Here is a 23,913-nt window from a genome sequence, read left to right as displayed (position 1 = left end):
ATTGTAAATCCTTCCTTTAAAACTCAAATTTGTTTTATGTTGTACTTTGAATGGTGGGCTAGTAATCCAGAGATGGAACTTTTTTTATTCTGTCTTATGTCTTCATTATTTATGAAACTCTTCTACAGCCAGGTCTCTATCATCAGTCAGTTGACCAACAAGTGTTCATTAAATACCTATGAGTGGTAAACATTGTATCATCACCAGCAAAATGAAAAAGAGGGAGCTTGTCTGTTTCATACGATCGAAAATCTAATTTATCAGGCAGTCTCGGTCAATTATTTTTTTAAATTTTTTTCTAAAAAAATCTTTTCTTTATTCCTTTTCTGTGCATATCTTTTAGCAGTAATACAACAGAATAAACAATAGCTACTGGAAAAAAAGAAAGAAGGAAAGAAGGAAGGAAGGAAGGAAGGAAGGAAGGAAGAAAGGAAGGAAGGAAAGAAGGAAGGAAGGAAGGAAGAAAATAGAATTTATGATCATGACGATTCAATATTTCATCATAGTGTGTTCTAAAATAGGATATTTTTATTAATTTATTTTATTATGAATATTCATGAGATACAGTGCTGTACATGTAACACAACATATGTTTGTGTATTCTTCAAATATTTCACATGACTGCAAAAATGCATGTTTTCTGTAAAAAAGTAGAAGCTGTTCACTTGAGAAGTTATTTTATTGTCTCTCTTTTCTCTTTCCTTCCTTTTTCTTTTTTGGAGGGGTCTGTGGAGAACATTCACATTCACTTGGCATTCCTAGCTCTTTTAACTAGAATAGGTATGTTTTGACTATGAAGGCTTCTGACTTACCCATGGACAAATGATGTTTGAATGAGAGTTCCCTGTAGAGGGATGAGAAGGAGATTAGAGAGGAGCGTGTTGAAAATGTGTGGAGCTTGGCTCCTTTTGGAGCCTGTGTGGCCCTGGGTGATGGAAGGAAGACAGACCAAGAAGCCTCATGTGAGGAGCAGCTCTGATTCCTCTGACCAAAGTCCTGCCTCTTTGGCCACCAGGAGCGACTGGTGCATTAGTGTGCTCCAGTGGCCTGGGCCCCAAGAGTAGAATGGTTACCAAGGCCCAAGGCATTGGGCTTCTCCACACCCTGTGAAAGAAATTGGGAGCCTCAGACACTCCACTGCAGGTGAGAAGACCCCCACATGGCAAATGGGCAATACCAACATGTCTGTGTCTACTGATGCTGATGGAACCACCTTAAGATCCAAGGTTTGCAAGAAGATACCCTGGTTACACCCAAGCCATTGCTTTTAAAATTGTTAAAGTCTGTTGGTACACAAAAAGACACTTACACCATGAAAGAGGTTACCTTGTGTCTTGGTCAGTGACTAAGAGATTATGTGATGAGAAGCAACAACATATTGTATATTGTTCAAATGGTCCTCTGGGAGATTTGTATGGAGTGCCAAGCTTCTCTGTGAAAGAGCACAGGGAAATATAAACAACAATTTGCAGAGACTTGGTAGTAGTCAATCAGTAGAAACCATCAGTCTCAGGTACATGTGTGCATGAGAACAGGTGTCACCTTGAAGGTGGACGTGCTCAAAAGAACCCTGTGGCAGAGCTACAGGAAGAGAAACCTTCATTTTCAAGTTTGATTTCTAGACCATCTACCTCATCTAGAAGGAGAGCAATAAGAAAGCACCACAGATCCAACAGCCTTTCCTTTGATAAAAGCTGGGCTGTCTATGCAATAAGGGAGATGTGTGATGAAAGAAGCAGTAGCCGTGAATGGACAGGGACTCCATCAAATCCAAATCTTGATGCTGGTGTAAGTGAACATTCACCTGATAGGTTGGATCAGGGTTTGGTTTCAGATCAATTTACCGTAGAATTGGAAGTCGAATTTCTTGATTCAGAAGATTAAAGTCTTCGTGAAGGACAAGAACTATCAGATGAAGATGATGAGGTTGACGAAGTTACCATGTATCAGGCAGGGGAGAGTGATACAGCTTCATCTCAAAAATATCCTCAATTGTCCCTAGCTGGCTATCGGAACAGTACTTCATACAATGAAATGTAACCTCCACTCCTACCACCTTGCAACAGATACTGAGCCCTTCGTGAGAACTGGCTTCCTGAAAATAAAAGGAATGATAAAGAGGAAATCCCCAAGAAAGCCAAACTAGAAAACTCAGCACAAGGAGAGGAGGGCTTTGATGCTCCTGACGGTAAAAAAACTGCAGTGACTTATTCCTAAGAGTGATGTGTTGACGAAAATGATGAAAAAATCACACAGCTCTTCCAGTCACAAGAATGCGAGGACTATTTTTAGTTATTAACTTGTAACAGCATTATTTGTAGCAGCCAAGAAGTCAAGGAGTTTGAAAAGGAAGAAACACAAGACAAAGAAGAAAGTATGAAATCCAGTTTTTTGGGCTGTCCATTTAGCTCACTTACTGTAGCATATCAAAGCAAGAAAGTGTCTCAGTAAATGTAGATGTCTTCTCTTAGGTGTAATTTTCCTACTTCGGAAGGTGGGATAGTGAATATTTACTACCTTTGAGGAAAATTTCCCTTCTGCTTATATTTTGGATAGGGATTTTAATGTAATTTGAATTGGATATAGAGTCATCCTTTACTTCTACCCCTTATATTTTAAATAGTTTCCACTTAAATAAGAAACATCTGATTTAGGACATTTAAATATAACTCATTTAGTAGCTTTTGTGTAGGGAGAAAAATGCGTGGAAGATTTATTATTTAAATTTTATATACTCTTAAAACTTCTGATCCTTAATTCCTCTACTGTTTCAGAGCTCCTTAAAAATATTCTTTCCAGATAAAAAAGAAGTTGGTAGTTATATTTGGCACTATGTAAGTAAAAATGTATATTTTCCCCTTCTACTCTCTGTGGGGTAGTAAGGGGTAGGTGGTAATGATGTTGTCAGTCGAGAACAGTCATCATTTATCCATAAGACAAAACTTTTTAAGCCTCCCTAATAAAATGTGGAATTGCCCCAGGAGTCTAATCTGGCACACCAGGCCTTTTCCACATCTATTTTTAGGATTTAGTGGAATCTATTGTTTCCTCTAAGTAGAAAAACAATTCTAAGACACTTTGAAGTATGCTTTTGGGCTGAATTACATGGTTCCTGGTAGTTGCCTAGGTTTTGTTCCTTTGCTTAAGGCCAGTTTCAGAAACTAGTGAATTCATAAAGATTAATTTGGAAATTTGATACACAGAACTGTTCACTTTAAAACTAGGTGAAAAGGTTGAAACTTCTCTTTAAATTATCTAGAAATTATGCATCACTTTTTTTCAAGAATGACAGGATCAGAACATCTCACATTAACTTCTTGATTTATATTGAAATATAAATCTGCAGCAAAATAGTGAAAATAACCACCTTGATTTAAGGAGCCAGTGTTTTTCTCTCTCCTGTGTATAACAGTTGTACAGGTAAGGAAATGAAATCAACTGAACTATAAATTTACAATAGTACTGAGGGGTAATATTGCACAGCAACTTTCTGTGCCAGTTACTAAGCATACATTGTTGGTATAAACTTCCAAAACAAAAACACACCCATGTATACATATTTAAGTAGGAAACAAATGGCTTAAGGGATCAGAACTTTGGCCCTCCTCAAATACAGTAAAGCTTTATTAATTTGGAATTTATAATTCTTCAACTAGAACCAAGTAGAATCTATCTTTTCTGAGAAGAGTTGGTAGTGTAAATGAGATTGTAAATGATGTACATTCAGGGTATATGTGTCCAAGAACTATGCTATTTACACAACATTCAAATGTTGTCCCTCCACTCAAAACAACTCAAATGGAGTCTCTTGCACGTCATTATGGATTATTAATGTAGTCTTTCTTGATTGTCTACATTTTTAGGCTTCATATACATATATCATTTATTGTTTTACAAATAAATAATTTATTAAATGTTTGGTTAAAAAAATCCAATTAATTCAAAAAAAAAAATCTCTAGAAGAAGCCGTACAATGTCATCTACATACACTGTAATCTTAGGGACAATAATTTTCTATTTATAATGGCATATTATAAGCTTTTCTTTGGTAATAATGTATTTTAATTTTGTAGTGAACACGTTTCAGAATTTATTAAGTAACTGAAGTCAAAAGCCCTAATAAAATTGGTACATAACAATTCACTGACATTTTATAATTTTTCTATATATACAAATATAATGAGGAAAATGCAGTTATCATATAGATGATTTGGCCAAGATTAAGTTTTCCTATATCCAGCTGTCACTAAATAATTTTTTTTAGCAAATTTTGTCTGATGATATTAGTTCTAGAATTTATTTTGATGGCACAAATTTTTATTGAAGCATTTCATCTTGGGTAGTAAATGAGATAAGTTTAAATTATTCTATTTTCTTTTCCCAACACTTTCTATTGTAAATATAATATTCTAAAATTGGATCATGTTTAAAAATGGTCTGGGATTGAAGTTAAACATAATGTGAGCCAGGTTTGGTTTAAGACCCCTAAGGACAACTCATGATTCCCTAGAATGAAGCTCAAAATCCACCTTGTTTGTTGAAAATCCCTGCTCTCCCAGGGCCCATTAAATCAAGCACACCTCTGGGCTGGACAGGACAACAGACACTAAAGATTCTCTAGACCAATGCAGGACACACAGACATTTATCCCCACAGGACAAATGTCTAATTCAGAACCAGATTTACCTCTTCTTGAAGTCTGGATAATAAGTAGCATAAGCTGATTTTTCATTAAAATTCCCTCTACACATATTCCTCAAGAAATGTGATTTTGTCCCTTTTACAAAAACAAAATAAAACCAAACCACTAATAACAATTTTAGAATTACAATAAAAGTTGTTTAGAATGAAATATGATCTCCTTTGAATCCCTGCTGGCTACACGCTCATTCAAAATGAGACACTACCATTAGTCTGAAGGCAGAGAATAACAAGGGTATATTTGCCTGTACACATGAAGAAAGAGGAAGTAAGTGTTAGTGCTGTTAAGTTCTAATAAACCCTCAGAGCAGTTCTATCTGAACAACTCAGAGTCATGTAACATTATTTAAGGTTGCTGATTTCTTAATTCTTTCATTTTCCTGAAATTTGTTTATTTTGCACATAAAGAAAATAATATTTCTGCTGCCAATCAATTCTTTATAACCGTATAGTCATTAATAAACTTTAGATTATTTAATTGTATATATTTAAATTTGGAACATTTATTTCTTCGAGGACACTTAGTAGGTTTTATTTTTTAACTTTCCCCTTAAGTTAATAAATTGCTATTAAAAAAATGACCTATGTACTTCGAACTCACAAAACTTGCTTTAAAAGTGGAGATTCTGTATTTTGCTGTGTTCCTAAATGGTAGTACATTTTTATAAAATTTCCAAGATTTTAAAAATTTATTTTATTTTTATCATTGCTTATAGGGGAATAATCTAAAACAGGCATTTATTTCTTATTAGGCTGAATGTCACTAAAAGTGAAGAAGGTGTAGAAACTAGCAGAATTAGAAAATTGGGAAAAATTTCTAGTTTTTCCCAATTTTAACTCTGTTATTTTATCATTTCTAAGTACTCAAGGTGGAGAAATTACTTCTACTCATAAAAAATCAAGAAATTAGTTTAAAAGTTCATAGCTGAGTTTGTTTGATGGACTTAATGAATTCCACCTCATTTAGTAACTCAGAATCTAAAACATGCTACACACAACCCTCTCGATAAGCTCTGGAGTTTATCAGCTCTGCTTTGCCACTTCATTAGCTGTCAAGAACTGGTAAGTGATATCGCTATGAAAGTCTTGATTCAGGTAGTTGAAAATGCTCTTGTGGCAAAAGTACCAATTATCAACAGACTTGAAGTCAAAAGAGGGTCTATCAGGGAAGACACATCACCCACATTCATACAGTTGGTTATCATCTTTGTAGACATCAAAGTAGAGGGAGCATTTGAACTATCAGTAGTGCACTTGTATCATTTAGAGAAAAGTAAACACATTGATTTAATATATGCTACAGCAGAGTTAGCATTGAACTTAGAACTGTACCTTATAATCATGTGATGGCAAAAAAAAAAAAAAAAAAGAGGAATAAAAAGAGCATATTTTCTTCCCAGATGGAGGGACCACAAAACATAAAAAGATGCACATTTCCACTTTTATGTTTAAATAGATTCTTACATTTGGGTTTTCTTTTGCCAATCCTTTTTTAAATGTATTTTTTTCTTTGTGTTATTTAAACAATTCTACCATTGGCTTTCCCTTAATACAGTCATCCTGTTTGAGGTTCAAAATGTTACTTCAGTGAATTTTAATTTTAATTATATGGACTTCTATTTCCTCTCTACCTTCTACCATACTCCTGTTAAACAGAAAACTAAACAGAAAAAGCATGTTAGTATAAAATCTTAAGTATTCCAAATAAAAGTTAAAAAATGTTTTCCATAACATTTGTATGATTTTTTGTTCATATATTAAGAACAGTTAACCTTATTTCTTTGCTTGATGAAAGCAAACATGACCTTGATTCTTTGCATGATGAAAAGAGTAATTTATTAACAAATAAATGATTCTTTATTGGTATGTTCCATACAACACTATGCTGCATGAAAAAATGAGTTTTGAGGAACACTGCATATTTTTATATTACACTTCAAATTGACATATTAAAGGCTTTAAAAGGTCTAGCTGTAAAAAAAAAAATTGCTTACGTAAACTTTATTAAATCCAATGATTCCCAACTTTGTATGACATAGAACCATTTTTTTTTTTCATGTAACAGAACTAATTCCAAACAATACTTAGGGAGATATGTCATATTAATGTCGAAACTTGATTATTAAAAATACAATAAATTTATGAATAAGTCCTGGGATGTTATAATATTTGGGGGAAAACAGTTTGATGGGAATTTTTTTTAAAATCATAGACATTGTCTAGGCCGTTTATTCTGAAAAATAAATACAGACCAATTCCTCTATTTGTGCTCTAATGTTGTCAACCATTCCTTTATTTTTTTGGAAGATAACACTATTGAAATAATACCCCACATTTCCAGTAGATTCCTTAGAGTAATTTTAGTTTCTTTTTTGAAAATACAAATTTCCAAATTGAAGAAAAATGATTAAATTAAATAGAACACTAAGAAAGGTGATGGGATTACTGTAACAGATTCAGCTGAAATTGATTAATTTACATTTTCTGAATAAAAAATTTGGATGGTTTCCTAGAATTTCAGTCCTATACCTAGAACTGAAAAATAAAACATGTCACTTTATGTTTGTTGTAAGTTTGAGACAGTATTTTTAAAAAAACATATTTCAATCAGTATATTTTTGTTCAAGTCTTTCTGTTATTGATTTATTTAGAGGAAAATTATATTTACATGCTGAAGCAGCATGTTTGAAATGTCTGAGTCTAACTGTCTACTTCTCTTTGAGAGCTGTAGAATCTTTAAAATGACAGTAGCTAGTTTAATTCCATTTGTGCACAAGACGTTACATTTTACAAAAGCAGCTGTTTTTCATGGAATAAGTCCAGGTTTTCTCCTCAGGATATAAACCAGTGACCTCATACTTCCAACTCAAGACCTATCTATCAACACTCTTTCCCATGCAAGATTTTCATTATGCAGGGTTCTTCCTATGGTTGGATCAGCATATCCAGGACTACATAAAATAGTGTCTCTTTTAATTAGACCCAAATGTGTTCAACTCCTATTAGATTTGCACAACTTTTTTTTCCCCTTTCTCTCCAAACTTTCTGAGAGAATTGGGATGTATTTTAACTTTCACTGAGCTTTATACCCTCCTAATCCACGGCATCCACATTTTAGGAAGTTGATGCACATCAGGCAAATGTACTTTGCTCTTTCCAAACAACTTGACAACAACACTTGACCTCAAACAGACCATCTTTCCACTTTGGAATTTTCCCCTGGTTAAATTATAAATTCTGACAACTTGTACCAAACATTGCCTTAAGGGGTTACCAAATGCAGTCTTCCTGGCTTATATTATTACTTGTTTCCTCTTTACATCCATTAGCTTATTTCAATCCGGTAGAGGAAAATACGGAAGGTCAAAGTTAAATGTTTTAATATATCTCTACTCTAAATTTGCAAATAAAGCAGCATTTAAAACATATATTCTATTTGCTGGTGAAATCTGAGATTTGGTTAAAATTATGTTAAAGAATTTTTTTCTTGTATTTAAATCAACGTAATATATTTTTTTACTTTTAAATATATCTAGTTTAACTGTAGGGTTAAGGAAGATTCAGAAAGCTCAGTTTTTGTTCTGAACACTACATTTAACTCTGCAACTGATTTATGACAGGACTACTGGCAAGATTCTACGTCTGTCTCTGCCTCTGTTAGACCACATGTAAAATACCTGTCCCTAAATATTTCTCAGGCAAACTGAAAAAGAAAATGAATGAGGTAATGTCTGAATATCTTTCAAGACTTTTTGTCTGAAAGTGTTATAATAATTCCAACGTTTTAAAGTTTCTAGGTAACTCTAAGTGGGATTTTGTAAATTATAACAAGACAGTTTTTGCTTTTTTTTTTTTACATCATCCAGTGAAATCAAAGGATTTCAATGGCATTTACATGATGCATTAGAAGAAAAAAGAAAGAAAGAAAGAAATGATGGTGTTTACGCTTTCTGACTTCCTGGCATTACTCGGGTTATATCTGACTAAAGCATGGCATTTTCTGCTTATTGCTATGACAGTTACTTAGTTATTTGGACTCAGTCAAGTTTGAGGTCTCCACTGGTGAGCCTTGTATCACAAAAGTAGTTTTTAGAAATTTTACTCATGACAGGTAATCATAAACCTCTGAAAGTATGACACTTTCTAAAATGCTATTGTTAGAGCTAACAAAGCATTCTTGAAACATTCTATGACTTAAAAACATCTTCAAAATGACCCATTAGAAAAAATGACTTAGATTATTGTTGCATAATTTAGTAGTCCACAGAAAAGATAGCTTTATCAGTTCATTTAGTATTTACTGACTGGATTGTGAGTAAAGGAATTATTTGTAAAATATGCATTCCAATTCTACGTATGTGGCATGTTCCTGTGGGAAAGTTTGTATGTATGTAAGTCTGTATACAGTGAAGATACACATGTCAAGAAGACATGAAATGTATGTGGGAAGATTATGTTTTTGCCAGCTGTGTGTTACAGCTGTAGGATTTTTCTCTCTATATTTATTTGAATGGAAGTCATAGTCCTCCATTCCGATGCACAGAATGTTAATCCTTTCAAGAACATTTCAATTTCTTTCCTTAAAGGAACTCTGTTTAACATTATCAAGTCCAGAGCTGGCTTAACAATACATTATTATCAAAGTCTTACTTGTAAGTAACCTTTTCAACTATAGTATGATGGCCAGACTTGAAATGTCTAGTACTCGTGCCAGCACTAATATAAAATACATGTATGGAATCCTGTTTTTTTCTGTGAGTTCCTGAAACATTAGCAATCAGCATTGTAATTTTCAGGCTTGGTACATTTTGATCAGGAGATTGAATGCTCTGTGCAATTTCAACATTACCTGGAATAGACGCATGGGTAAAAATGTACTCTTTTGAATGTCAATAGAAGGAATGCTGATTATTAACATTCCTTAGAATATTAAAATCTGCTAATTTTTTTTTCACCTTGGTAACTCTACTTCTCTAAAATTGTTAAAACAATACTCTACAATGTGTATGTTTACATGAAAAAACACAGGTATAACTACTAGCCATGAACTGTTTCCATGTTTTAAAATACCGTACGTCATTGTTGAGAGATGAATAACATCTGCAGAAATCTCTAAAGCCTCGAGTTTAGAGCCTGCCAAATACTAATTTGGGAATTCACATTTAAAGTTTTGCCGATGTTGTTGATGACTACACACTGACCAATATCAATTAACCTTAAAGGGTAAGGTGAGCATATCTACTAAGAAAAAAATTTAAAAACAGCATTCTTACCTACTTTAATGGACTTTATGTGTACATAAAAATAGCAAGAGCAGTCTTTTCTGAAGATCTGGAGCATATAGCTAGTTCAAGCAAATGTAATATTCTAAGAAATGTTTGAGATTTTAACTATTAGAGAAATCGATAGAAAAGTGCATAGTTGTTGCAATTATCCAAACTTGGAAAGTCACTGTTAATTCTCTCCTTAAAATACATCTCAAACCTACACACATCTTTCAATTGCCACTTCTGCAGCCCTCGTTCAAGACATTTTTCTCTCTTACTTGGAGAGAATTCTAAATAAGGTTCCTGATCTAACTTTGCCACTTAATGCATTCTACACAGAACACTCAGGGAGATCCTCTTAAACATGATTCATTTCGTGCATTTCCTCTACTCAAACTTTGTAAATTGTTTTCCATTATACTTGGGATGAAATTCCAGCGTTTTAATGATTCTCAAAACCCTGCCATGAGATGGCCAGTATCTTGTTAATTCCTCCCTCCTTCACCACTTAAGAGATATAGTTCTTTTCTGTCTTAGATCAGTAGGAGATGCTATATAACTTGGTCTGGAACTTTTTAATCCCCTCCCTCTCTTCTCCACTTGGCTAACTTGAAACTTATGCTTTAATTTAAGTGTCACTTCTTCAGTGATGTCTTTCCTGATATGACAACCTAAAATAGGTTCCACTATTAGATCTTCTCAAGACACTCCATTTGCTTTATACCACTTACCATAGACTGAAACTACATATATTTATTTTTACCCTAATTTTGTATATTGTTCCTCTCTGCAACTAGATCGCAAGAATCATTTGTGTAGTGCCATATGCATTTGTGACTCCTTGTACCTAACACACTGTAGATGCTCCAAAAAATCAACTGAATGAACTATGAATAAAAAATTATTGAAAAGATTTTCATTGCTAATTGGTCTTCCATTGACCATCACATATTGTTGTGATGCCCTGAATTTTACTTGCTTTTCTAGAATGTTTTAACATTATGTTTTCTATAGAATATAAATAATCCCACAAGATGACAAAGAAGAAAATTGAACATATTGGTTTTTGTAGATGTCAAGTGATTCCTAGATTTGTATGATAAGCCACAGTTCAGTCTTAAAGTAAATTTTAGAGACTAAGTTTTAAAGTTGTCCTCTTTGAAAGTACACAATTGAAAAGTATGCATTTGACTTGCTGGACTTGGTAAGTGATAACTTTATATTATAATAAATTCAAAATATTTCACTTTTTCTCAAAGAAAGGGACTATAGTTTTTGCCCATCTTTCCCTCTTTACAGAAACCCATTAGAACAATATGTCACCATACACAGTTAACAGCCACTTCACATTGTTTAACAAGGTCTTAAAGGTACAATGTTCATAAGATTCTGATTAATATTTTAGTTCTTGATACAGTTAAGGTGATACTGAAGGATTGTTTATATACTCACAGAAGAAGATAGTCCATCCAAAACTACAATATCTGCAAGAATAGCAATTAATATATATTAATATATTACATATATTAATATATTATATATTATATATTAATGTCTATATTAATATACCTTTTTATTTTAAAGTGATATTTTATAAAGTAGGGTGATGTTTTGGTGAGCACTGATCTTTAAAAATGTATTTCTCCCTGGGAAATATTACATAAAAATCCTGATAAACAGTAAAACACTTTAGATACAAAACACCTACCTAAGGCTCTGCCAGTCTACTCTTGCCTTATTTCCAAAGGTTTGACATAGTAATCGTGGGGGAAACAAAATTAGAACACCTCCTCTTCACGCCAGTTAGAGAAAAGCATTCCAACATTAAGGCAATTTGCAGCTGGAGAAGTGTGTCACTAAATGATACTGTAATTCAATCACAGAATAAATTGTCAAAAAATATGGTTAGGCTCTTTTAGCTCTTGATGCAATCTAAGCATTAACGCTTCTAATAATTTGAGGACTGGGAAGATCCAATTTTGCCATTAGCTTTAGATAATGATTTATGTACTAACTGAGTGTGGACAATTGTGTTCTTATGCGCTTAATATAGTGAGTTTCGTAATTTAGGCATTTTGCTGTTAGAAAGCCAGAAGAAAAAGAAAAAAAAAAAAACATTGAAATCATTGTGAAAAAGAGTCCCACAATGAATGGAAAGCATCAATTTTAACACCAGAGAGAATAAAAACACATAAAGATCATTAGTTGATTCTCAAAATATGGTTGCTGCATGATCCAATTTTATTTCTGAAACAATTTATGACCTTTTAAGCCTTTAGAGATAACTATGAGGTCTTAATAAAATCTGAGGTATTGTGAGTTCAGAGTTACTATATGTACTTAAGGACTATAGTGATTCCACATTCATTCTCATCGACACAATTACAACAAAATATTGGTACTTAAATGTTTTGTTTTGTTTTGTTTGTCTTTTTTTGTGACTGGTAAGGGGATCGAAACCCTTGGCTTGGTGTCGCCCGCACCGCGCTCAGCCAGTGAGCGCACCGGCCATCCCTATATAGGGTCTGAACCCGCGGCAGGAGCGCCGCTATGCACCCAAGCACCACACTCTCCCGAGTGCACCACAGGGCCAGCCCTAAATGTTTTTTTTAATTTAGATTTTTTTAACTAAAAACCACTCAATAGCACAAAAGAAAAAATTAATATTGATTTATTTCTACACCATGACAGGAGCTCTTTCTTATCCTTTAAATACATTATTCTTGTAATAACTTCATGAGGTAGGTAGTATTATTCCAGTTTTATTTATGGGAAGACTGTTGTTCAAGAGGTAAAGAAACATAGCTAAGACCTCGGATCTAGCAAGTGCCAAGGCTATCTGAATTTAAAGTTCTGAATTTATGGGCTGCTGATCACAAATGCTCTTCCTGCTTGTTCCAACAGAATTAGTCATCAGAATTAGGACAAACGGGTTGTTCTTTTGAGTGAGTAGAAGAGGGGAATACTTTTTATTGAAGCATTTTAAAATTCAATCCCAAAATTAAAATGTGAAAGCAAATCTTTAGTCTGCAGACACAGTTCACAGCACAAATCATCCTAAGCACACTCATGGGACATCAGGAATCCTGTCTCCCCCACGTTAGAAAAACCAACATTAAAGGCTTTTATGCTACTAATCTATAAAAGTAGTTGGCAAGCTCACGAAAGAGGTGGCTTGAAGTGATGTGTGAAATGATTTCATTGTATAGTGTGTATCTTTCCCTGCTTTGGAGATTGTAGAAATACTTTGATTTATGAAAAGAGCAGCTAGATCTCTATGGTCTAATTTCAAAACTTGTACAGAGCAGACACAGGACAGAAGTGCTCATTCATATGTAAAATATTTTGCATATAGATTTTAATTAATATCAAAATTGAATAGATATTTAAAATATCTATTATTTAGGAGAAGTCAATTGTCAGAAGAAAATATGAAAATATTCTGTTTATATAATTTAGAAGAATTAATATTCTAATTACAGAATTAATACTTAAATTCATTTAATGTTATCAATGCTTCCTTTTTCTAGCACATTGATAAAGGTTTATCAAAACAACAACAATGTATCAGAAAACTGCTTGGCTCAGTACTAATTTTAATCCTGACCCTAATTCTCAGCCCTGAGCGCTTAGCCTGCTTATGTATAGAGCATTTAACATAAGGTCTTATTGGATTTACTAAAAATCAAATGTTTATATTTTGAGTTTAATTTTACCGACCAAGAATATTCAGCTTCATGTAGTGCCTATTGAATACTATGAGTATATATTTTAATAATTTATTTCTATGTTAGTATACCAAAGCTCTCGTATGTTTGCAACTTGTTCCAAAGTGCCATTTATTAAGTCTATTTTTTCTCTAATAAAAAAGATTCACCATAGAAACAATTGGATGCTATTATTGTCTGTGAGTGGCTAGCAGAGTTGCTGCTATACATACACTATAGTAGGATTTTAACAATGTAGATGTGGGGAGGACAAGAGAAGGAGGGGAGAGAAGCAGAGTGCCCAGCTAGAGCCAAATCTGGGGTGCAGATTCAGCTACATTTCAGGAATTAGACTGGTGGACCCTTCATTTGTTTTAGGGCCTGGAAAGAGAGAGAAACTTCATAACAAATCTCAGGAATAAAAATTGAAGAATTAATTCTAAGTACAGAAAGTTGTTATTCAATGTTGCTTGTATTCTTCTAGACTGGCATTGGTTTTGTTTGTTTGTTTGTTTGTTTTCTTTTAGAGAAAGAGAGGCTTAAGGAAAGATTGAGAGATGTTTCTCAGTTTAAACACTTCTCAAAACACAGGTAGCATTTTTATTTCCTCTATTGCAGGATGTTGGACAGACTAGGAGGGAACCATCATTGTCACCTTACCTACAAACAACCAAAGAGCTTGGGCACCTTAAGGTCTTAGAGGTGATGCCTTGTTGAGAAGTTCCAGAAAAGGTCTCATTACCTGATGGCTTAGCAAAACTGTAGCTCTGTCCACTTACTGTTGCAAGGCAGAAGGAAAGCTTAAGTGCACAGTTAAGCAATGGCATTATCTAGCCAACAGTTCACGCTAGTTGGATTAGATTTGTAAATTAAAATTCATGAGATAGCTTCTAAGAACTCCCATAAATACTTAGGAGGAGAGCTGCTACATGGAAGCTGGGGTATTGCATTAGGAGTTGTATACCAAAGCCAAGGAAATACATGTGATAAATCAATGTCATTGCTGGTAAATTTTCTAGAAACTCAAGTTTTGAGTACGCTGCAAAGATCACTGAACTTTATTTTGCAGGAAAGCAAGAAAAGGCTATTAGTGGTAAAGTAACATCAAAATGCATACAATATGTTGTTAGAGCTAAATATTAATCCAAAATTGTTGATTCCAAAATGCAAGCTTCTTCCAGTATTTATATTCTTTGTATAATGTCTTAGTTCCTATGAATTATACTTAGAGCTATAAATGTATAATAAGTTCAAGTGACATATATGTGTGTGTGTGTGTATATATATATATATATATATATATATATATATATTTATTTATGTATATGTTTATGTATATAGGGGTATGTCTAAATGAACACATATGTATGTTTTTACCTTTTAAAATACACTTACAGAAGGAACATAGTGTGTGGATGGTGAGAGCAAATATATACCAAAAAGCCAAATAAAAAATCAACTACTCTTATGCTATATGAATGAGTATTTGTAGATCAGCCTATAATTTGCAGGGACAGCACAGTTAAAATGATGAACTCTGATGACTCAAAATTCAGCTTAAATAATGTGAAAGGTGTGATATCAAAGATGCATGGAAATACTTTGAACAAAATGCTTTCATAAAATATGAGATTGGAAAAAAGCATTAACTCTCAATATATTATTTTATATGTAATTTTAAATAAGTGAAACAATTAATAAAATTAATAGCATGAATAGATATTTTTCTATATCCCCAAATTTTACAAATTCAGATTGACAAATATTTGAGATAAATTTTATTTGTCAATTGGTGATCCCCTTCTAATCAAATCATTTTGCCAACTTGCCTATATTTATGCTTTTGAAGGAAATCATATTTATATGGGAAAATGTCAATTAATTTCACATAGTACTATTTTTAACAGAGATGTTTAATCATAAAAACAAAGGTGAATACTATAAAAGATACTTGAATAAAGCTTGAGAACCATTTCTTGTAATTCTGTTTATCTCTTAATTCATTAATAGATGAATTATCATGGTTTATTCTGAATTGTTCTTCAGATAGAAACACTTTTTTCAATAAAATTTATAGATTAAATCGGATATTTTTAAATAATAAAATTCTTATATCATCATAAAAAATAGAATTGTTTTTAAAAATAGTATCTGAATAAACATTTTCCTTTTGTGCATTGGGCTACAAGAAAAGGTAATCTTGTACATTTCCAAATTACAATACTCTGATAACAACTTCATCAATTTACATCATGTTTATGTAGGTCAGCTATGCTCATATTAGCGCATTTAACCCTAGTAATAACCCTGAGGTAGATATTATTATTATTTTCAATTTAAGGGGAGAAAATGTATATGAGAAATAACTTGCATGTAGTAAATCACCTGAGAAGAGAACATGGGTAGCTTAGCTTAAGAATTCTTCTGTCCATTATCCCACACTGCCTTTACGGCCCAAAACAATAAATCATAAAATATTCTTAATTCTTAACACATTCCTTCTTACCATGGTATTTGGTCTCCAATGACAAAGGTTCTTCATCTGAATAAACTTTTAGTACATATTCATATCAAGACGTCAGCAAATTATTAATGCATGTACTATGATCTAGTGCTATCTTACAAAATTCTCTGCTATGACAAGAACTCATTGACATCTCATCCAGAAATGCTTCCCTCCTATCCCTTCTTAAAAACTGTAGTAATATTTTGAGACAAAAAGCTACGCAACTATGCATATTTTTAAGAAATAAATTTGAAATAATTATAATTATGTAATTATATGGGTATTTAGGAAATAACTGATACCAATGAGTCAAAAAACAAAGATTTACTGAGTACTTAATACGTTGGAAAAGAAAACTTTTCCTGTCCTAATGAAAAAGTATATATGATGGGCAGATGAATTCACTTGTAGCCTAATTGGCTATAAAATAGGACCTTCTTAATAAGATCCTTTTGGACTTACAATTCAGCCTATATTTACAGTAAACATGAGTATATATGCTATGTGATATAAAATGTGGAAGGTAAAATGTGGTAGGATAAGAAAGATGAGTTGGGTAGCAGCAATGTCGAGTTAATAAATGAACAATGTATTATGTAAAATATTGTGTGCCTGTTTTGCTTATTACTGTATTCTCAGTGCATAGCACTGGTTCTATGGTATACTGGGTGTTAAATAAATATTTTCTGAATGAATGAATACTCCAAAAGAAATTCAGATTGGCTGAATCATGGATGTAAATGACAGAGCAGAATGATGTAATCACTAAAAGGCATTTCTGAAAACATAATGCATCTTGTAAGACCAGATAAGTAGAGAATTTCTTCAGAAGATAGAGAGGAATCATGAAGAGGTTAAAAAAAAAAAAAGAAAAGAAAAATAGAAGGAGAAGGTACCCAATCAGGATCAAGCCCAGAAAGCTCACATATGGTCCTCAAGCTGCCTATGGGAATGTGATTGGTGTCTCCAGGTGGCAGTTGAATATGGATTGGAGTCATTAAAACTGTTAGTATAAACCACACCCACAGCCTCCCTCTGAATAAAAGGAACAGTAGTTTGCTGCCATGCTTTATATCACGCATCCACAATTTAATGGATTAGAGATCTCTGGCTGAGCCAAAGTCTGTACTCTATATGCCTCTGACATGTCCTGGCACAATAACTCTTTTCGGTAGGAACATTTTGTTATTGAATCCTAAATGAAAAGATTAAATTGACTCTCTTAGGGAATTTGAATACTAGACACACAGAGAGTTGAGTATGGCAAACACCCAGACACAGAGAAGGTTGTAAGAAGAGCTCATGACAACAGAAGCCATGAAAAGCAGAAACTAAGAGGTGGAGCAGAGCACAGAAGAATTTGTAAGTTGTGTTAATAAAATAAGACAGAGAAATGGCAATCATCTGGTGTGGGTTTTTCTATGTCATTCAGATATACAGTTTGAGAATTCCCAATGCTTTCATTTCCTAGTTCAAGCTTAAACTCACTTCAAGGGGATAAGATAAAAGTTACTATAATATGGCTTTTCAAATACAAATAAAAGAAATAAACAAGCACCATAAATATGCAGACTGTGTCTAAATGGCTTAATTTTGAAATGCATTTTAGTGATTATTTCAATCTTTTGAAGCTTAAAATGAAAGAAATATAGAAGTGGGCCAAAGGCTAAACCAACAACTAATGGCTGTAAGTTATTACAAGGAATTGGTGACAGACTTCAGCCATTTTGTTTAACTATACTTACTATTTTTATTCCCATAGATTATACAAACATATCTCACTCAGTAAGTGAAATACTACTTAAGAATAAATAAAGGCACCATGGTGTAAGGTCAATGATAATTCATATGTAAATGGAATAAAATTCTGGAATTCCACATTCCAGGATGATACCCAATTAGAAACACTGCTTCTGAAAAAAGACAATAAAAAATAAACAAAAAGGTAGCAAGACAAAATAACATGTCTTCTGAGTTGTTATTTCCCACCTTCACATGATTTGTTCAAAAATCAAATTAAACGAATGGGTATATTCTCTCTCTTACTTAATTTATGATGTATTTACAAACTCCTTTGTTCTTTTTGTGGCCCACATGCTGACATAGCAATCTATTTTCTATTCTTTTAATTTCAGATGCTCTAATATTTTGCATTTGACAAAAGATAAATGCACATGGGATTTTTTTTACATTAAAAACAGCTAAGCTTTTAACATTGATTGCTTTCATAAATAAAGATAACATCAATGTTACAACTACACATTGAAGTATTAAAAGGAAGGAAGTAAATTTCTACAAACTTAACTGGCCGAAGAAATAAATGTATGCTGCAAATAAGAGTATCACATAGTTCTCAACCCAGAGGGAAATGAATGATGACTCTCTAGTTATGGAAATTATAAACTTTATTTTAATTAATTTACACCATCTCATAAGCAAATTAGATGATTAATAGAATGGAATTGTATTTCAGAATCTGATAGAAACCAATTTCAATATCTAATACCTACTGGTTCAGGACACATGAGATTTTCTGCCAGTTGTGTTAATATTTTAATCTGAACTTTTAAGATTATCTTCTTTATCTAAACTTATCAGACAATGGTTGAAACTGCTTTCCTACTTAGCTCTAATAGATAACTTTATTTTTTGAGAGTTCAAGTTTGTATTGAACTATATACTACTAAAGCAGTGACTATACATTAGGGGGACGTGACAAGTTTTAAAAAATGTTGAGTCTAATGTAATTGATCCTGAGTTGAGGTCTGGTGTCAGTACTTTGTCGTTTAACAATCTCACCATGTGTTTCTAATTTATAGCCCGTGTTTCAAACTCTACATTGTCCTGAATATATTAACTATTGTGATGAAAATAACATGTCTATTGTAACTGTAAATAACATTTCTATTGCTATTGAATAAAAACATTTCCCCGTATGTAGAAGAAAATATAAAAACGTTTCTCCATTATTTATATTATCTATGAAAAATAATGAAGTATGATAATATGTTCCAAAAAGTTTATGTGGGTACAAGCCCTTGGCCATGCAGTCCTATTGCTGCCATAAGTCAAGAGTGAAAGCCAGTGAATTATCCTAGTCTACAATTTTGTAATTAATCAAATTAATAATTGATCTAAGATATCTAATATTACTACTACTGTAAAATTTGAGCATTACAGATAATCATCATTTATATATCTATATAAATGCTCTTTAATCATTTATATATCTATATAAATGCTCTTTATTGTAAGCTTTATTCACTGGAGCAAAATATAAGTGGTAGAGGAGGATTTTAAAATTAATTATAAGTTTACTGCATTTTAATAGGAATTATTATATAGTAATTATGTAATTTCTATTCCTCAATATTAAAACTAAGATTCATAACATTAATATAAATGATTTTTTCCAGCAGTTTCTGCTTTGCTTTTGAAAACAAGATACCATCTCTCTCCTTTTAGGTCACCATGAATAGACTACAATTAATCAATCACAAAAATAATGACGCTTTTTTTTCAAATAGGTTCATATTTAACAAATATTAAGACTTTAAGCTCTGTTCTTCTTGCATCCTACTGTTACTTAAAAATAAAGTGGCCTCAACAAATGAGAGTTCAAGCAAGAAAAGAAAAAATTTAAAAAAGAAAAATGAAAAGAAAAAATGACAAATGTAAGTGTCACCAAGCACACTGCAATTTCAGTTTTCAGGTTGCAAAGATGAATGAGACTTCAGGTGAAAACAGCTTTGTTAGCATAGCCCTGATGTAAGATATGGTAGGTGAACTCAGCTTGGCACAGCTTGGTTACAATGACTCACTACCTTGCAATGATAAAACATTTTTATACAAGCATTCTTGTAAATCTTGCCCATCTTTCTATTTATAAAAGCTTTAACATTTCATTTAAAAAATGAAAGTGACTTTTTGTAATAAATGAAATACTAAAAAATGTTTATAAAGTGCATCTACTGCAAATTCTCAAAAGTACTTTATTCCACATCACAGTGACTTTTTAAATGAAACTTAAAACTGTTTTCCTCTAGTGCTTTTTATGCAAATAAAGCTGCAAAATAACAAATACTGTGACTATCTGGATTACTTAGAAAATGCCATTGCACATTTTTCTGCTATTTGCTGTATGTATATTTGTGACAATCATATGAAATAAAGTTGATACATGAGCAAAATATCTTTATATATAGATTTCAAGTGGAATAGATGAACTGAAAATTATTCTAGGGTATTTTGAATAATGTAATTAACTTGTTTTCATATAGATGCTTATCTATATATTAAAATCTCTGAGAATGTTTTTCAGACTTTTATTTCATTTAAAATTGTAATTGTTGGATCTTCTCAAATGTGTACAATTGATCCTCATGAAAAGCTCTTGCTGCATAAAAGGATTTCCAAGCTGGAAACAGACAGTGTGTGGCTTTATGTTTGCCAAGTGTTGCCATCTTAAAATCTTGACTGTTGAAACAATAACATTTTGGCTGCTTTTATAACACTCATTGAATGTTTACAGTTTAGTAAATGTGCATTTTTATAAACAGAGAACTTACCTAATTAAACTGGACCAGTGTAAGAACTAGGTCAATGTATTGTGAACAAAATAATCCCAATATGGTTAGGTTATGGAACAGCTCAATTTTGCTCATTGAGTTCTATCGATTTTTGGCAGAGAGAAAAGAAAGAAAGAACAGATGGTGAAAGAAAGAAATTGAGCTGCCGGTGATGAAATACACTATCACACTGAATTATAAAAGAATGGTGCTCCACTCCTCTGAATAGTTACTTCAATTAGAGTACAAAATTAACACATACTGCTTATTTCAGAAGCAACAGAATATTTTCAACAAAAATGAACATAGAATTCAGTTTCAAGTTGCCATGAACCAGTGTTAAAATATGACATCATGTGAAGGGGAAAGGTTGCTTTCTGCAGTTGGCTTAATGAAACAGATTTATTGCATTTCCTTATTGGGGTTGGAGAATGAGAGAGATTAGCATTTCTTCACTGACAATTTGAGTGTTCAAATCTGAGAGATTTCTAATACTTGGAAATAGGTGAAACTTTTTAATATATATGTAAATTATACGGGAATATGTAAATTAACATATTTGCAGCTACAGAGATTGGAAGATGTCCTACCTTCAAATAAACAAAATTACTAGAAAAATTCATCCTCTTCAAAATAACATAAGGATATCAATTTGGAATATTATGGCAAATTAATTCCATATAGATATTGGTATCAATTCTATTGTTTTACCATGTGTCTATATAAATAATATCTTGAACAGCTAAACAGAAGTTGCATGTAAGATATGTAAAAATCAAAATAAAACAAACAAAAATATTAATAAAGAAAATATAATTCTTATACTTTAAATGAACAATTTTGATAAGAAAAAAGTATATTAAGAGAGGACCAGATTATTTTGTTAAACATTTCAAAGATCTTTTAACCAAACATTGTGTTTTATTTGGTTTAAATGAAAGCATAATCATTTGGAGTTTTTTGTTTTTTCTGTATCATGAGAATAACAATTTAATCCATATCATACCACTTCAAACAAGAGTCAAGCCATTAACTCACATGTTCGGTGGTAGAGGAAGGAAGCTACATGATCAAAAGCAAGAGTTCACCATACTTTTTCAAATCTCACACACTTTTTGAGTTTTGAATCAGAATTTGTCTATATTTTGTGAGTTAATCAGCCAATAATATTCATATTGTATATCTCAACATTGTTAATCACTGGGATTAAGTTGAACTTTGGTCTCTAAAAGAGCAAAATGAATAGCTCTGTCATTTCCTAGTGCCATTTGGTTCAGTCATCTGTAAACTTTTTCTAGGGGCCTTATAGTAAATATTTTGGACATTGCAGGCCACGAGGCAATACTGAGAATATTGTATAGGTATTTATGTAACAAGAGAGAACGCACTTCCATATATCTTTTAACAAAATTCAAAACTTCATTTGTTAAACTGAAGTTTGAATTTTGTATAATTTTCATGTCACAAATGTTATTCTTCTGATTTTGCTTTTAGCCATTTAAATGTGTAAAACCGCTTTTTACCTTGCAAGCTGTGACAGCAGGCTGGATCTAGTCCACAGACTGTAATTTGCCAAACTGATTTAATCTATTGTTTCATTTTTGTTTTGGATAGTATCTAAGCTATAGAAAGAAACATAAATTTCTTTACTTAAGGATATATAATTCTCTTAACCTGACATTTTTCTTTCTGAGATATGTACCTGAAAGAGTTTTGGGGAAATATTAATCAATTCAATGACTGAGTTCCAAATTCTCCTGTATTCATACCTACAGGGTAAAAGATAAGTTTTTGTTTCTCCCAATACTCTCTGACTATATTTTTAGTGGAAAAGTACAGTGAGAAGCAATGATTTTTTTGAAACAAGAGCATACTTATGTAATATTTTAGTTACTACATACACCTGAGTTTCTCTCCAGTTGGCCTATTTTGTCTCATTGTCTTCTAAAATATCACTTCTGATTATTAACCAAGTAGGAATTATTTTCCATTAAACACTAAACCATCATTAAAAGCTCTTATAAAAATTGCTATTTTGTTTATTGGAAAGATAATATCAAATACATTTCAATATCATGGAGAAACCGAGCATGACTTTACCGGGTTTCTCTACTCATCTCTACTTAGCTACGAAGGTGATGGCACCATACACTGAGCGGTAGAGGACAAGAAAAGAGTGAGACTGACAGATAGAGGAACCAAATAAACTCAAGGTGACCTGAATTCAAGTTGGTACATCCAGGAAGAGAGATCCAGGGTTCAAAGAGCCATGTGTATCTGAAATTCTCTGGCAGAAATCAAATCCTGACATCCAGAAATACTGAGATAATGCATAATTTGTTCTTTTACTAGTTCCTTGATGATATTCCAGGTTCATAGTAGACAAGGGAAGTACTTTAATGTTAATAATTAAGTACTCTAATTACTCATCTGGTCACCACGAAAAAACAATTTCTTAGTGAAAGGGCTGAATTAAAAACAAACTATAATCGGTGGTTTTCACAGTTGCCAAATTGGCCTTATCTCTAGATGAAATAATTCATCACTTATTGTAAAACCTGAGCAGCCACATTATCTAAACACAGTTTTCTCTTTCTTCTTGAAAGACTGATACGGCTCTCAACATTTCATAAAGACTGCCCATGACTGTTAGGCCGAGAGGTAATTCTTCCAGTAAAGCATCTGAAATAGAATGTGACAAATGACTCTAGTCTCTGATTTCATTCAGTTTTCAGAAAGTTTGCCAAAACTTAGGAACCTTTACATGAACCAAGTCCAAGTTTCCAGCAATGCGGGGGTAATACTTAAATGTTAGGGAAGAATTTATGGTGTAGCAGGTAAATCATGTGGAACATAGAGGTTTTGCATTATTTCAGCCTCGACCCCTTTAATACAGAAGTTTCACTTGAGTTTTTCAGAAGTTTTTCTTGAAATCTATAATAATTTGTATGGTGAAACAACTTAAGCATCAACAAAAATCAGAGGCTAGAACTATTTGCTTTTGCAAAAATTACTTTTTATATATTACCTTTTTTTATTTCAGTAAACTTAATTATGTAATGGCATGTAACTAGCTATGCAGTACTAGAAAACTATACACCATAATTCACTTCAAAGAACAATGCAAGTTTTTATAGAAATCCACTTAATTTCCTAAGTAAGGA

The 23,913-nt window shown here is 32.5% G+C and overlaps 1 protein-coding gene and 1 pseudogene across 1 annotated transcript in view; one reads left to right on the top strand and one right to left on the bottom strand.

Moving 5' to 3' along the window:
* SEMA3A (sema domain, immunoglobulin domain (Ig), short basic domain, secreted, (semaphorin) 3A) overlaps positions 1-23,913 on the bottom strand; it is a 209,492-nt gene that overhangs the window by 163,830 nt on the left and 21,749 nt on the right. The window lies entirely within an intron of this gene.
* On the top strand, positions 1,167-2,451 carry LOC103589311 (annotated as a pseudogene).

The sequence above is a fragment of the Galeopterus variegatus genome, unplaced genomic scaffold, assembly GCF_000696425.1.
Source record: "Galeopterus variegatus unplaced genomic scaffold, G_variegatus-3.0.2 Scaffold0, whole genome shotgun sequence".
Lineage (NCBI taxonomy): Eukaryota > Metazoa > Chordata > Mammalia > Dermoptera > Cynocephalidae > Galeopterus > Galeopterus variegatus.
This window is presented reverse-complemented; position numbering and strand designations above follow the sequence as displayed.